This window comes from Aulonocara sp. 'chitande type north' Nkhata Bay, linkage group LG17, assembly GCF_057382095.1.
Source record: "Aulonocara sp. 'chitande type north' Nkhata Bay isolate Kocher_YH1m ecotype deep benthic linkage group LG17, A_spYH_male_GT1.1, whole genome shotgun sequence".
Taxonomy (NCBI): Eukaryota; Metazoa; Chordata; class Actinopteri; order Cichliformes; family Cichlidae; genus Aulonocara; species Aulonocara sp. 'chitande type north' Nkhata Bay.
In genome coordinates, this window is record NC_141360.1 from 36,647,691 (window position 1) to 36,663,037 (window position 15,347).

Genomic DNA, 15,347 nt, shown 5'->3' on the forward strand with positions numbered 1-15,347 from the left:
TGCTGCATCGCCTTCACACACTAAGGTTAATTATGGAGTTCCACAGGGTTCAGTGCTAGGACCAATTCTGTTTACATTATACATGCTAGGCAGCATCATTAGAAGACATAGCATACATTTTCACTGCTATGCAGATGACACACAACTTTTTCTGTCCATGAAGCCAGATAACACACACCAATTAGTTAACCTGCTGGAATGTCTTACAGACATAAAGACCTGGATGGCTGCTAATTTTGTGCTTTTAAATTCAGATCAAACTGAGGTTATTGTACTCGGCCCTGAAAATCTTAGAAATATGGTTCTTACTCTGGATGGCATTACCTTGGCCTCCAGTAACACTGTGAGGAACCTTGGAGTCATTTTTGACCAGGATATGTCCTTCAACGCACATATTAAACAAGTATGTAGGACTGCTTTCTTCCATTTGCGCAACATCTCTAAAATTAGAAATATCCTGTCTCAGAGTGACGCTGAAAAACTAGTTCATGCATTTATTACTTCTAGGCTGGACGACTGTAATTCATTATTATCAGGATGTCCTAAAAACTCCCTGAAAAGCCTCCAGTTAATCCAAAATGCTGCAGCAAGAGTCCTGACAGGGACTAGAAAGAGAGAGCAGATTTCTCCTGTTTTGGCTTCCCTTCATTGGCTTCCTGTTAAATCCAGAATTGAATTCAAAATCCTGCTCCTCACATACAAGGTCTTAAATAATCAGGCACCATTATCTTAATGACCTTGTAGTACCATATCACCCTATTAGAGCACTTCGCTCTCGCACTGCAGGCCTACTTGTTGTTCCTAGAGTATTTAAAAGTAGAATGGGAGGCAGAGCCTTCAGTTTTCAGGCCCCTCTTCTGTGGAACCAGCTTCCAGTTTGGATTCAGGAGACAGACACTATCTCTACTTTGAAGATTAGGCTTAAAACTTTCCTTTTTGCTAAAGCATATAGTTAGGGCTGGACCAGGTGACCCTGAATCCTCCCTTAGTTATGCTGCAATAGGTGTAGGCTGCTGGGGATTCCCATGATGCATTGAGTTTTTCTTCTTCAGTCACCTTTCTCACTCACTATGTGTTAATAGATTGTTGGGCTTTTCTGTGTATGTGTTATTGTAAGGTCTACCTTACAATATAAAGCGCCTTGAGACGACTGTTGGGGTGATTTGGCGCTGTATAAATAATATTGAATTGAATGAAATTGAATTGAATTGACTTTTATTTTATTCAGTTTGACCCAAAATAAGTGGCTGAGGAAATGAATGACAGAGTTAGAATCTGCTATAGAGTCCAGCAGCATGGTTTTAGAAATAAAATCCCATTCATATTGTCCACAAGGATTTGGGGATTTTGATTATGAGTCATAATACTGTAACTATCCAAAGTAGACTTAGTACAAACTAAGGCATTATGAAAGAAAGGCACAGGGTCTTTTAGAGGCTAATGTGTATGTGGGTGTATTATCATCCCCATTTAATTTAGAATATCATTAATCATGAAAAACTACGACCCTACATAATACAAAAACTCAACAAGAAAGTGTTTTTAGAGGCTGAGACAGAAAGTCGTTTTCCAGACTTCCTGCCTTGACATCCATAGGACCAAAAATCATTTTGCAAGTACAGCTATTGGTCAGATATAAGGCATGATACAACTGTAAAAAGCTACAATATACAGCTTCAGTCAGAGGTTTACATACAGCCATGACAATTAATGAATTTCTTTTTACAGGGTGATTCTACAGCAGACCTCTTTAATAACTTTTTAAAATTTATTTTTAGCTAATTTATTTTAGTTAATTTCGTTTATTTATTGTCTCTCATCCACGCAGGGTCAAAAGTATACATACAGGCCCATTCAGGTTTTTCTAGGGGTTTACAGTAATGTATCTAATGCCTTTTTGGAGTCAGCAAAAAGGTGTATGCTGAAACAGCCATTAGATGAGTTGCCAATTAATCCATTTGCATGTATAATTATCACTCAACAAATATACAGTACATTTTAGTAATTATTCTTTAATCGTCAAACAGAGACGCAATAATGTTCTCACCAGTCATCCAGTACAGCAAATATTTGAACACCTACCAGCAGCAGCATCATCGTCATTGCGATCATCATCAGCCTTGCATGGTGATGATATTACACATGCCAAGAGTAACAAGTGAAGCGAAAAGCAGGAAATAACTGGACATGTTTCATATAATTATTTAATAACCGCTCTGTGTTATCTGCGACACGCACAGCTTCGGTTGGGGAAGTTGTGATTACAGTGCAAAAAACTAGCCAATTACAGCCCTGTATTTCAAACTGCTTGTCATGAACCGAAGTTCCGAGCGCAGGCAGGACCCAGTAGCAGAACACACACACTAGGGAATGAGCGAATAAAGAAAGTAATTTTTTATTGAAACTAAAGGTGTCCCGTGAGGGTAGCCAGAAAAACAACGGGTGAAACCAGATGAAACCGAGGGACCGCACAGGGAACGCCGAGAGCGGGGCTGTGAGAGGGGTGATAGCCGGGCCGAGAGAACCAGAGGGGGGTGGAGCTCCAAAAGGGGTCGAGACGGTGAAGCTGAATGTGAACCGAATCTCAGGCGGACAGGTGGACAGGCAGGTGGCTCAAAAAACACGCCGAGTTGTGATCGCTGAGAGGCGACTACGGACTGGCGTGGAGCAGCAGGTAGGGCAGGATTAAATAGTCCACCTGGTGATCGCCTGGGATGGGATGCAGGTGTGGGGTTAGCAGCCACGCTCGTGGGCGTGGACATCCCAGCAGCACCCCGGACGCCGGGCCGCGGACCATGACAGTACCCCCCCCTCAAGGGTCGCCCCCAGGCGGCCGGCCGGGACCCCGCCTGCGGAGAGAAGCACGGAAAGCAGAGATGAGACGAGGGTCCAGAATGAAGGAGCGCGGGACCCAGAGGCGGTCCTCGGGGCCGTATCCCTCCCAATCCACAAGATACTGCCAGCCGCGCCCGCGCCGGCGCGCATCCAGGATCCGCCGGACCGCATAGGCCGGATGGCCGCCGACGAGCCGGGCGGGAGGAGGGGGCTCGGAAGGAGGGCACAGGGGGCTGAGGCGGACCGGCTTAAGTTGAGATACATGGAACGTGGGATGCACACGCCGAGAGGCCGGAAGCCGGAGCCTGACTGCCACCGGGTTGATGACTCGGTCCACTTCGTACGGCCCGATGAAACGGGGAGCCAGTTTGCGGGACGTGCCCCGGAGCGGGATGTTCCCAGCAGCCAACCAAACCTTCTGTCCCGGCTGGTAGTCAGGGGCTGGGGTGCGGCGACGATCGGCGTAGTGCGCCTGTCGTTCCTTTGCGCGCAGGAGGGCGCGGCGAGCGCAGCGCCACACACGTTGGCAGCGCCGGAGGTGATGAGGGGCCGACGGGACGGAGAGGGACAGGTCCTCTTCCGGGAAGAGCGGAGGCTGATACCCGAGGGACGCTTCGAAAGGAGAGAAGCCGGTGGAGGACGAGGTGTGAGTATTGTGGGCGTACTCCACCCAGGGCAGGTAAGTAACCCAGGAGGAGGGGTTTTGACTGGCTACGCATCTCAGCATAGTCTCCAGCTCCTGATTAAGGCGTTCAGTTTGCCCATTGGATTGCGGGTGGAAACCGGAACTCAAACTGACCTTGGCGCCGAGAATGGAGCAGAAGGTCCTCCACACTTGTGAGGTGAACTGGGGACCGCGATCGGAGACAATGTCCAGGGGAATTCCGTGGAGCCTGAAGACTTCCGTGACTAACGCTTGGGCAGTCTCAGCAGCCGAGGGCAGCTTGGCTAGCGGGACGAAGTGGGCGGCCTTAGAAAACCGATCCACAACGGTGAGGATGACACATTTTCCAGAAGAGGTGGGGAGACCGGTAACAAAGTCGAGCGAGATGTGAGACCAGGGCCGGTGGGGAGTAGTGAGTGGGTGGAGCTGGCCCATGGGATGTTTCGTGGATGGTTTATTACGAGCGCAGACGGCACAGGCAGACACGTAGTCCTTCACGTCCCGTAGTAGCGATTTCCACCAGAAGTGTCTGCTGAGGAGGCGCGCCGTTCTGCTCACGCCCGGGTGGCACGCGAATCGTGCTGTGTGGATCCAGTGGATGACCGCTCCCCGGGCGGCGGCGGGAACGAAGCGCCGTCCCGGCGGTCCGGTCCCTGGGTCAGGGTCCCCTGGGAGCGCTTGACGAATGGTCTCCTCAATCTCCCAGGTGAGAGCACCCACCACGCAGGAGGCAGGCAGGATGGTGGCGGGGGGGGGCGCCTCGCTGTCGGGGGAATACAGACGGGAGAGCGCATCGGGTTTGATGTTTCGTGACCCGGGACGATAGGAGAGTGTGAAGTTGAAACGGGCGAAGAATAGGGACCAGCGAGCTTGACGGGGATTTAACCTCTTGGCGGTTCTAAGGTACAGTAGATTTTTATGATCCGTCCATATAACGAAGGGCTGTTCGGTCCCCTCCAGCCAGTGACGCCATTCCTCCAATGCGAGTTTTACCGCTAGGAGTTCCCTGTCGCCGATGTCGTAATTCCTTTCTGCGGGGGTGAGTCGGCGTGAGAAAAAGGCGCACGGCCGGAGTTTGTTCAGGGGCCCAGACCGCTGGGAAAGAACCGCCCCGACTCCCGCGTCAGATGCGTCGACCTCAACAACAAACTGTTTAGAAGAGTCAGGATGGGTTAGAATGGGTGTGGATGTGAATAATCGCTTCAATTTAGCGAAGGCTGCGTGGGCCTCAGGGGACCATGTGAAAGACGCCTTGGGTGAGGTGAGTTGGGTGAGAGGCGCGGCCACCTGGCTGTAGTTTCGAATGAAACGGCGATAAAAATTCGCAAACCCCAAGAAGCTCTGAAGCTTCTTTCGTGTCTCCGGAACCGGCCATTCCAATATGGCTTTGATCTTCACCGGGTCGGTCTTCACCTGCCCACCAGCGAGGATGTAGCCCAAGAAGGAGATGGATGAGGCGTGGAACTCACACTTTTCCGCTTTTACGTACAGTCTATTTTCGAGCAGCCGTTGTAGCACGCTCCTCACATGGATGCGATGGTCCTCGAGCGTCTTGGAGAAAATCAAAATATCATCCAGGTAAACAAAAACAAACACGTTCAGGAAATCCCGTAACACGTCGTTGACTAGGGCTTGAAAAACCGCCGGGGCGTTCGTTAACCCGAACGGCATCACTAGATATTCAAAATGCCCTAGTGGGGTATTGAAGGCGGTCTTCCACTCGTCGCCTTCACGTATCCGTACCAGGTGGTAGGCGTTCCGCAGATCTAGTTTGGTGAAGACCGTAGCTCCCTGGAGTGAGCTAAAAATAGAACTAATGAGTGGGAGGGGATATTTGTTTTTGACGGTGACGTCATTCAGCCCCCTGTAATCGATGCACGGGCGGAGCGTCCCGTCTTTCTTTCCCACGAAGAAAAAACCTGCAGCCACGGGAGAGGATGACGGCCTAATACGTCCTGCAGTTAGCGACTCCTGGATGTAATTCTCCATGGTTTCTCTTTCGGGGCGAGACAGGTTGTATAATCTGCTAGAGGGCAGCGAAGCTCCCGGGAGCAGATCGATAGCACAGTCATATGGACGGTGAGGCGGGAGTGAGAGCGCCTCATCTTTACTAAACACCTGCTGGAGATCGTGATAATCGGGGGGCACGGAAGAGAGGTCCGGCGCGGGTGGCGGGGCGGGCCTCCGTTCCGTTGAGGCGGAGGGAACGGCTGACCTCAGGCAGTTCGCCAGACAAAACACACTCCAGCTCGCGATACTTTTTCCGGCCCAATCTATGTGTGGGTTATGTCTCTGTAACCAGGGGTAGCCTAGGATAAGCGGGGTGTCAGGAGCAGGAAAAGTGAAAAAGGACAGCTGCTCTTGGTGGTTACCTGATGTGATTAACCGTACAGGCGCGGTTTGGTGAGTTATGTATGCAAACACTTGGTTGTTTAATGTAGACGCAGGGATGGGCGGTTCGAGTGGAGTAAGAGACACAGCTAGCCTCTTAGCCAGCTTCTCATCCATAAGGTTCTGTTCCGCCCCGGAGTCCACTAACGCGGGGCATGTAAAAGTCTGATTAGAAGTCACGATAGTAACGGACAGTAACAATCGGGGTCTAGTAGTGCTTAGAGTGCTGCCCACCCGTATCCCCGGACTCACCGGTGGGCCGGGTCGTTTGGGCGGACCGGGCAAACAGCGATGCGGTGACCGGGCCTCCCACAGTACAGACATTCTCCAGCCCGAAATCGGCGTTCCCTCTCCTCCGGAGAAAGCCGAGAGCGTCCGATCTGCATGGGTTCAGGCGGGGGCGGCGACGGAGAGCGCGCACACGCAGCTGGGGGCGGGGGCGGAGAAACGCGAAACCCGGGGCGCAATACGGAGCCCATAGGCTTAGACCGCCGCTCGGCATCCCTCTCCCGCAAGCGTCTGTCAATCCGACGGGAGAGGGAGGCCAATTCATCAAAGGATCTGGTCTCCTCGTGAAAAGCCAGTTGGTCCTTCATCTGGTCATTTAACGACCGTAAAAAAACCCCACGAAGAGCCGAATCGGGCCAACCCACGGCGACCGCTCGAGTACGGAATTCAACTAGGTACTCCGCAATACTGCGCCGCCCCTGACGGAGCCCCAGCAACTTCTGCGCGGCATCGTCCTCCGATACCGGAGGGGAAAACGTAGCCTGGAACTCCTCCAGGAAGTCATCGTAATCGCAATCACGAATGGGGTGAGAACTTAAGTAGGCTTCAGCCCATGCTAGAGCACGCCCCCGTAACAATCCCACGAAGTGGGAGATCTTAGCAGTATCCGTGGGGAACGCGTCAGGCGTGCGACTGAAAAACAAGGAGCACTGGAAAAGGAACCCCCCACACAGGTCTAGCTCCCCGTGGAAGGGTTCCAGCGGCGGAGGCGACACGCCGCGGTGCACGGGGTCGGACGGCCTAGTTTGTAATTTATTCTGAGTGTCACTGAGCTCTTGACAACGGTCTTGGAGAGACTGGAGCTGCTGATCGTGGCGACCGAGGATAGCGCCCTGTTTATTAATAGCGGAGCGGAGTGGGTCTGCTGGGTCCATACTGGCCAGTCCGTACTGTCATGAACCGAAGTTCCGAGCGCAGGCAGGACCCAGTAGCAGAACACACACACTAGGGAATGAGCGAATAAAGAAAGTAATTTTTTATTGAAACTAAAGGTGTCCCGTGAGGGTAGCCAGAAAAACAACGGGTGAAACCAGATGAAACCGAGGGACCGCACAGGGAACGCCGAGAGCGGGGCTGTGAGAGGGGTGATAGCCGGGCCGAGAGAACCAGAGGGGGGTGGAGCTCCAAAAGGGGTCGAGACGGTGAAGCTGAATGTGAACCGAATCTCAGGCGGACAGGTGGACAGGCAGGTGGCTCAAAAAACACGCCGAGTTGTGATCGCTGAGAGGCGACTACGGACTGGCGTGGAGCAGCAGGTAGGGCAGGATTAAATAGTCCACCTGGTGATCGCCTGGGATGGGATGCAGGTGTGGGGTTAGCAGCCACGCTCGTGGGCGTGGACATCCCAGCAGCACCCCGGACGCCGGGCCGCGGACCATGACACTGCTGAGCGTGCAAAGCCTGTTGACATGCAATTAGTCGGACCATCATTAGGAGGCATTTCATCGCTGACTCTTCTCGATTAATTCTCATTACCTCCCAATATTTGTGTGTGTGTGTGTGTGTGTGTGTGTGTGTGTGTGTGTGTGTGTGGGGGGGGGGGGGGGGGGGGGGTTTGGCAAGGATAAAACAAAGTGGAGTGTGACTTTTTAATGCAGAAGGTCATTATGCTAATCAGTATCATTACAGAAGGCCACAGGCCCAAAATTGAGTCTAACCAAAGGCCTCCTTCTGTTCTTTGTGGGATTTCAGGTGTGTTTGTTCAGGGACTCCTCACCTGTTTTTCAGCTTATTTGTTTAGTAGCACTATTCTGTCAGTCTCCTGTTGTTTGATTGAACTTTGCAAAGTTGTTGTACTGCAGGAAAATAAGGAAATACAGGATCAGGTGATCTTAGTCCATCAAACAGTAGCCTATAAGAGCTCAAACATTTGACCATTCTATTTTAAATGTATTTTAAAACCTTTAGCGGGCCTCTTCTGTTTAGTGTCATTGTTGCGTTACACATGAAGAATTCCTGAAGACTATTCAGTTATCTTTTTGTTCCCTTAAATAGCACTACTTTTCCTTGTACATTAGTTTTCTTACACCATTGGAGGCTAAATTGCTATCTGTGCCTTAGGACGTATTGAAGGTGATGAACTGCCAGTCATAATCCCACTTTATACCATTTCATCATCCTCATCATGTAAACCTAAATAGAGCCAATTTGAGCTTGAAGAACTCACGTCTCAATTCTCCATTCAACGTTCATTTCAGTGCGAGCACTCAGGTGTGAAGGATTTAAGCATCAGGGGCCAGCTTTTTATTGTGCCGGTGTCATAGGTGTCACAGAGAGGGGGTTTGCAGCTGCTTTGGCTGCTATTGTCATTGCGTTGTAACGTCGGGACCTATGGATTAGAGCTTCTGAGTGTTTAGTTTCTCCACAATGTGACAGAGCTCCGCTGTGACATGTGGCCATTAGCCATGCTTGTGAATAAGTAATGATGTGCCCACAGCAAAGATAAACACACCCTGAGATGTATAGGTGCATATAGCTTGTGTATATGGATGAGTAGCTCAATTGTGTGTGTGGGTCTTGCTTATTGGCAGAATTTCTTCTAACTGATATGTGTTTTTGTAAAATGTGTGCTCGTCTGTGTGTGCTTGTGCCTGTGTGTGTGTGGGCAGAGACTGCTGACCAGGCAGCATATGCCAGGGCTCGGGCACTCAAAGACACACAGTCAGCACAATGCCTGTCACAGCAGCCAGCCAATCAGATCCCTTAAAGCATGGGCCAAAGGGCAGGCAGGAACCAATTGTCGTGACAGGGTCTTCTGTGCACCGGTGTAACTGATGGCTCAGTTTGGTTCAGTTTGACTCTGGCATTCAACGCCTTGTATTTATGTTAACGGATGTTGCTTCGGTTTCTGAATGACAGTTAATGTGTTGTTATTTATTAGATCACAATCATTACTTTGTGCAAATGTGGGCATTTCATACAGCGATGCATACACAATTACTTAAAAGTATCTTCCGTGACTTGTAATATAACCATGTTGCACAATATTTAATTATAGTTCCAAATGCAGAGATTGGAAAGCCTTATTACAAAGTACACAATGCTCACTATTCATTTGCTGTGGCAGATCATAGTAATACTACATTCTTCTTTTGCATTGTGGTTCTGCATTGGGCCTGAGTCTGTCAGTGTCAGACATTCATTTTTAGGCTATGTCAAGATATTCTAAACTGCATGTACAAAAGCACCAAACGGAACTACTCTGCTTTGTTTGTTTCTCAAACCATAAAAAGCTCGTCTGTTCATCTTTTTGTTCACTTCCTTTTTTGGGGGACCGGTACATTGTAATACAAGGATAGATAAAAGGATAGCTCGATTCTTCTCACTGGACTGAATAACTAGACATGGAGGATACAATCAGAGCTCTGCGGACAAGCTTTTCTGCCTGTTCCTCCTGCGATCATAGGGTTAGGGGATTTAAGGCTTTGGTTTCAGTATCCTCTTAAGATAGCAATGGGCAGTTAGATGGATCAAGTCACTGGAAGGAAGAAGGCGAGGGCGGGGGGTACATATCTAAAGATTTTCATACGTGTACAGCGAGAGGATGGTGCTGTATATGCGTCAGCTCATGTTTCAGAGAATTAACTACCAGCTGCTTGTGGAAAGAATTTCTGAAACAGTTTAAGCAACAGGCTACGAATGTGATTACTGACCAGTAAATAACAATTGCTTAATAAGGATAAGAGGTGAAAACTCCATTTGGAATGTAAACCATTCATGTCGGCTGTTAAGTAAAACTTGAATGTTGCTTTGATAACCATAATGGTATCCATATGGTCGCCTAAGGAGCCCATTAGAGGGAAAACAGTGAAAACAAGACACCTGTTTTGAATTTTGCCATTAAAATTGTGCTAATCTTTCCTACTGCAAAATGTTTTACTGCCTTTTCTCAGAGTTGGGCAGTGTGCCAGTCTTTTTACATGATGTACTCAAAGGCCAACGCAGACGCAAAACCTGAACTAACGCAATAAAAATGTGTTCCTATCTAAAATGATCAAATGGGATTTGTTTTTATGAAATCTCCTACACAAACCCTGCGGCTGTTCTGTCCCCTCCTGCAGTGTTTATTCAAATGCTCAAACGTGCGCACATTCACACTGACCATGTGCGCACACAGATAAAAAGCCCAGATATGACTGTGGGCTTGCTTTTATGATGAAAGGTGTCAAAATAAAATAAGTCTGAGAGTAGAAGAGAGTCCTTGAACTGTTTTGCATTACTTTCGTGCACTGTGTGACGGCGACTGCGGAGCAAGCTGAAGTTCAGCAGCTCATTCACAAGTCATTGTTGCATTGAGCTGGCACACGTGCCACGTAGAAAAAGAAATCTCAGGTCAGGTATGTTTGATTTCCTTCAGGCAAAAAGTATAATTATTGTAAATGCTAAAATACTGAGTGATTCCGACATGTAAAGGAAGAGATGCCATCTAATGCGTAAAGGATTTTCACTCCTTGCTTTGTCCTATACTTGCACCCAAACCTGCATGCAAGTAGAGCTTAGGCTGGCAGTGGAGTCTGTTTGGTAAATCCTGACTTGAACATTAACAGATGTGGTTAATTTTGTATCAATTAAAAGGAAAACCCCGGGCGTTCTTACTTTCATGGCGTCAAATACTGCGGTTGTATCAAAGTCACTCTCCAAACTGCACACAATCGACCAGATTTACTGAAAGGGCAAAATAATGTGTGAGAACAACCCCCTAAATAGTGCTTATATACACGTGTGGTTAGTTTTATAGGTGATTTACAAAAGTTGTGTTGTTTTTTAAACACATGTGCAGTCAGTTCATTTAAATATCAAGCATAAAAAATAAGACACGCGGGGGAGGGTGGGGTTAAATACTGGTGCAACTGGCAGTAAATTGCATGTCCTAAATGTTAGTAAATCTGGCCCAAGGTGTCCTTTGGAGTCTGCCCTTGATGTAGCAAGTTAAGGTACTCCCAGCTCATCTTATACGGATGCTTGTAAAGAATCCCTGGGCACTGCATTTGAAGGAATAAGCATGTGGTTGCATTCTACCGGTTTAATGATGTGAAGTGCATATCTGAATGCAAAATTTGATATTTAGGTAAACCTAAAGTTGTTTTCAGTGGTAAAAAACGGAAAAAAAAAAAAAACAATCTATGAGTAAAAGTAAAAAGTGAGTGAAATTTGAATAAATCAGCAAACATAAAGTAAGCGAAAAAAGTGCAAACATTATTATGTTGCTCTTTGTTGTTTGCTTTCTCTTCTGTTTTTTTTCTCCATACAGGTGACCCAGGTGTTTTGGTTTTTTTTGTTTGTTTGTTTTTTTCTTTCTTCCCCCCCTTCTCAGCGTCTCTTCTCCCCTTTGGTTTTCTTTCTCTCCCTCTCTTTCTTTCATTCTTTCTCCCTGTCCTATCCCCCAGTCATGTCTGTCCCGTTTGTAGGAACTGAAAATAAAATAAATTCATAATTATAATAAAGGTCAATCAAATGGACCAATATGGCAAGGCCATGATGATCCACTTGGTAAAATAAATCCGCTTGGCATCTATCTTGGACTTAAGACAACAATTCTGATGGCTAAAGATCCAAACGGGACAAAAAAAAGGAGAAAAAAAAAGAAAAAAAAAAAAAAGAAAAAAGTGCAAACAGCTTTCAAAAATAGCATGCAAATACTGCTTTGTCCTAAATGACAAACTTTTGACTTACTCTGTCATAACCCCTTCAATTTCCAAATGTTGTCTTTGTACGTCATTAAAACTGCAGAAAATAGTTTGTTTGCTGCAGTAATAAACATACATTACTTCTGCAGCTGGTGTGCCAATGCTCTGCCAAAGAACAGTTTTGCATAATTCTGAGACATCAGTAGTATCTGACATAGTATCTGATGTATTGTAAATGATGCTCTGGGATGAAAATGCATAGGGAAAAGGAGCATACTGTATCCAAAGCACAGAAGTGAAGGTGTAAGGGAATGTGTAGAAAGAGCTAATAACAGTTATGCAATGTGGCTGTCGGATTACCAGGCAGACTAGGGACCTGACATTGTTACATAACACAGAGTCCAGACTTTAATCCATATAGCGACCTGACTGGCATGCTCCACGCATGACTAGAAGCCTTAACCTGGCTTAGACAAGGAGAGCTGTCTCTCAGAGGAATATTAGAGAAATGCTAGCATTTTGATATTAAGGCATGCTCTCTATGTATATTTACTACTTTACCCATACTAATAAATAACATTGCTAAATCACAGTGAAGTCCTAAGTTCTTTCAACTTCGTCTCACTGCGGAGGTTCGCAGTAGAACATGAATGAAATAATGAGAATAAAAATGAGTCTGAGGTTTTTAATGGGAAAAATGTGGAGTGCCCACTCTGTTGCCCCAAATGGAGGAGTTTAAGTATCTTGAAGTCTTGTTTATGAGTGATGGGAGATTGGAGTGGAAGATTGACGGACAGACTGTTGCACTACTGTCAGCACCAATGGTGACATTGTACAGGTGCACTGTGGTGAAGAGAGAGGTGAGTGTAAAAACAAAGCTGTCAATTTTCTGTGTTCCTGCCCTCGTCTCAACGAGAACTCTCAGTAGAAACCATAAGAGTTTCGACATCTCACTAGGAATCCTCCTGGACGCCTTGTAGGTTAGGTGGCAGGTCCCACCAGGAGCAGACCCAGAGCTCACTGGAGAGATTGCACCTCTTATCTGCATTGGGAATGACTTGGTGACTGGAAAGCTGGAGGAGGATGTTAGGGAGAGGATGTCTGGGCTTGTCAGCTTAGGTTGGTAAGTGGCAGAAGATGGATGGATGGATGGATGGATGGATGGATGGATGGATGGATGGATGGATGGATGGATGGATGGATGGATCCACCCCAACCGTTCACAGCAGATGGCCGCCCCTCCCTGAGCCTGGTTCTGCCGGAGGTTTCTTCCTGTTAAAAGGGAGTTTTTCCTTCCCACTGTCGCCAAAGTGCTTGCTCATAGGGGGTCATATGATTGTTGGGTTTTTCTCTGTATCTATGAAGCGCCTTGAGGCGACTTTTGTTGTGATTTGGCGCTATATAAATAAAATTGGATGGATGGATGGATGGATGGATGGATGGATGGATGGATGGATGGATGGATGGATGGATGGATGGATGGATGCAAGCAAGTACCCATCAGAACACTAAAAAAATGAATGATTATAAGTTAAGCATTGGATTGGACAGTAGATCAGATGTTAATATTTTCCTCAAATGAAAGGGAATTCCTCATATTTCCTTTCCGCATTGGCATTTACAGTATTCCTCTTTATTCACAAACACTATTACATTATAATCTACAGGGTGGGCCATTTATATGGATACACCGTAATAAAATGGGAATGGATGGTGATATTAAAGTCCTGTTTGCGGCACATTAGTATATGTGAGGGGTTTGCAAACCCCTCACATATACTAATGTGAGGGATTTGTACAACTATATTCACAAAATATTACATGCATTGTGCAGTATTAATGTAAATTACAGCAATTTATTAGAGTAGTCCTCTCTACCACTGTGAGTCGATGGCTTTATGGCTTTCTCTGACTGCGCGGTAAATACCTGGGTTATTCAAAATATTTGTATTCACTCTCATCTGATATCTACATGCAAATCGTTCATTTTTAGTACAGCGGCTTATATTGCTCTGGAGGAGGGTTAACTGGAAGATTACATGAGGACACTGCTGAAGTCGACATGCTTACAGAGAACATAATACAAGTAGCTTCTATGCACACATGCAGACATGTTGGGGAATTTAACCCCAGAAGGAGGCTTGACAAATTCAGTCTCTAAGATTTCCCTGGCACGGAGAACCAGCTCAACCAAGCCAGATCGATTTCAATCGGCGGCTTACCAAAATGATGTGGCTGCCAGCGGGCCAGCGTGATGGGCCTAAAAATAGTTTCGACCAACCCCGAGGCTGTGATGTGGCCACGTAAGCTCTGGTGGCGTCTGGGTTTATGTGTCCCTACTGAAACCCATCAAATTACAGATGCAAATGCTTATCAAAACTATTTCCACTTGCTGACACAGTTTACTAAGGCAGCAATTAGAGAAAAGGAAAATGGGAGACATCCCAGGAATGTGGGAAAAAAGGGAGAGATGGGAAAAATGAAGAAATAGGAGAGATGAATAGGGAATGGGTGGACAGTGTCAGCCTTCAGTAGGCCACAAACCAGTCTCTGCTCCCTCCCTCCCTTCTTTTTTTTTTCTCTTTTATATCCAACATCCACAGATCAAACGACTGGTGAACATAAATAAAAGCCTTGATGATGATTTCCCATGAGAGCTGTGAACAACTGCATAGCATGCATTCGCATCAAGCTACGGCAAAACAGCTGTCCGCGCTTCTGCTGTCAGCACGCCTGGTTGGCCCGCTGCCTGACTGCCTCACTTGCTCCTCAAATGGTTCACATCACCGAGACAGAGGGAGAGAGAAAAGATTATGGTTATGAATACTTCATAACCTAATTGGCCCTTGTTAAGGGATTTATCAATACATAATACTGTGGATAATAAGATAAGGAGATCCATCCTGTGCGTTAAACACATTAGGTTATGTTCCATGGGGGGACTTGTGAGGCGGAAAAGCCTTTTTACATCCAAGGGCTTCACACTTTGCCACACTGCTTCAAACCATCAACCAGTACAATTGTGCTCTAATTAGTCATAGTAGCAGCAGCACAGCAGGTGTTTTGTGTAGTGGCACCTCATTAAGGGACATACAGAGAAAAGGGGGTGGAGGGGGTTTCCCTTTTTATCCAACTGTAATATCTATTTCATGTCCAGGATCATGTGATTTCTGGAGCCTGGCCCAGCAGGCACTAGGTGATAGGCAGTAAACACCCTGGGCACTACATGGATCTATCACCTAATATCATTTCAGCTGCTGTGCATATTTGCCCAATTTCCATTGGCTATGAGAGTGGATGAGAGTATTATTGTGGTCCGCATGTTGCACTTGATTATCTTGGAAAAAATGGCAAGTACGTGCTAATTCTTGTACTGAGCCTTGAGTGTAAATTTAGGTGGATTGACACTATAGTAGTAAAAATGAAAAGAGACCACCCTGGAAAGAATCATAGTGAGTTAAAAACTCAGCAGTAGCTGGAGGTAATTCAGCCATTCCAGTTCATCTGCGCCGATTTGTTTGGACTGTGGGAGGAGCTTTGTA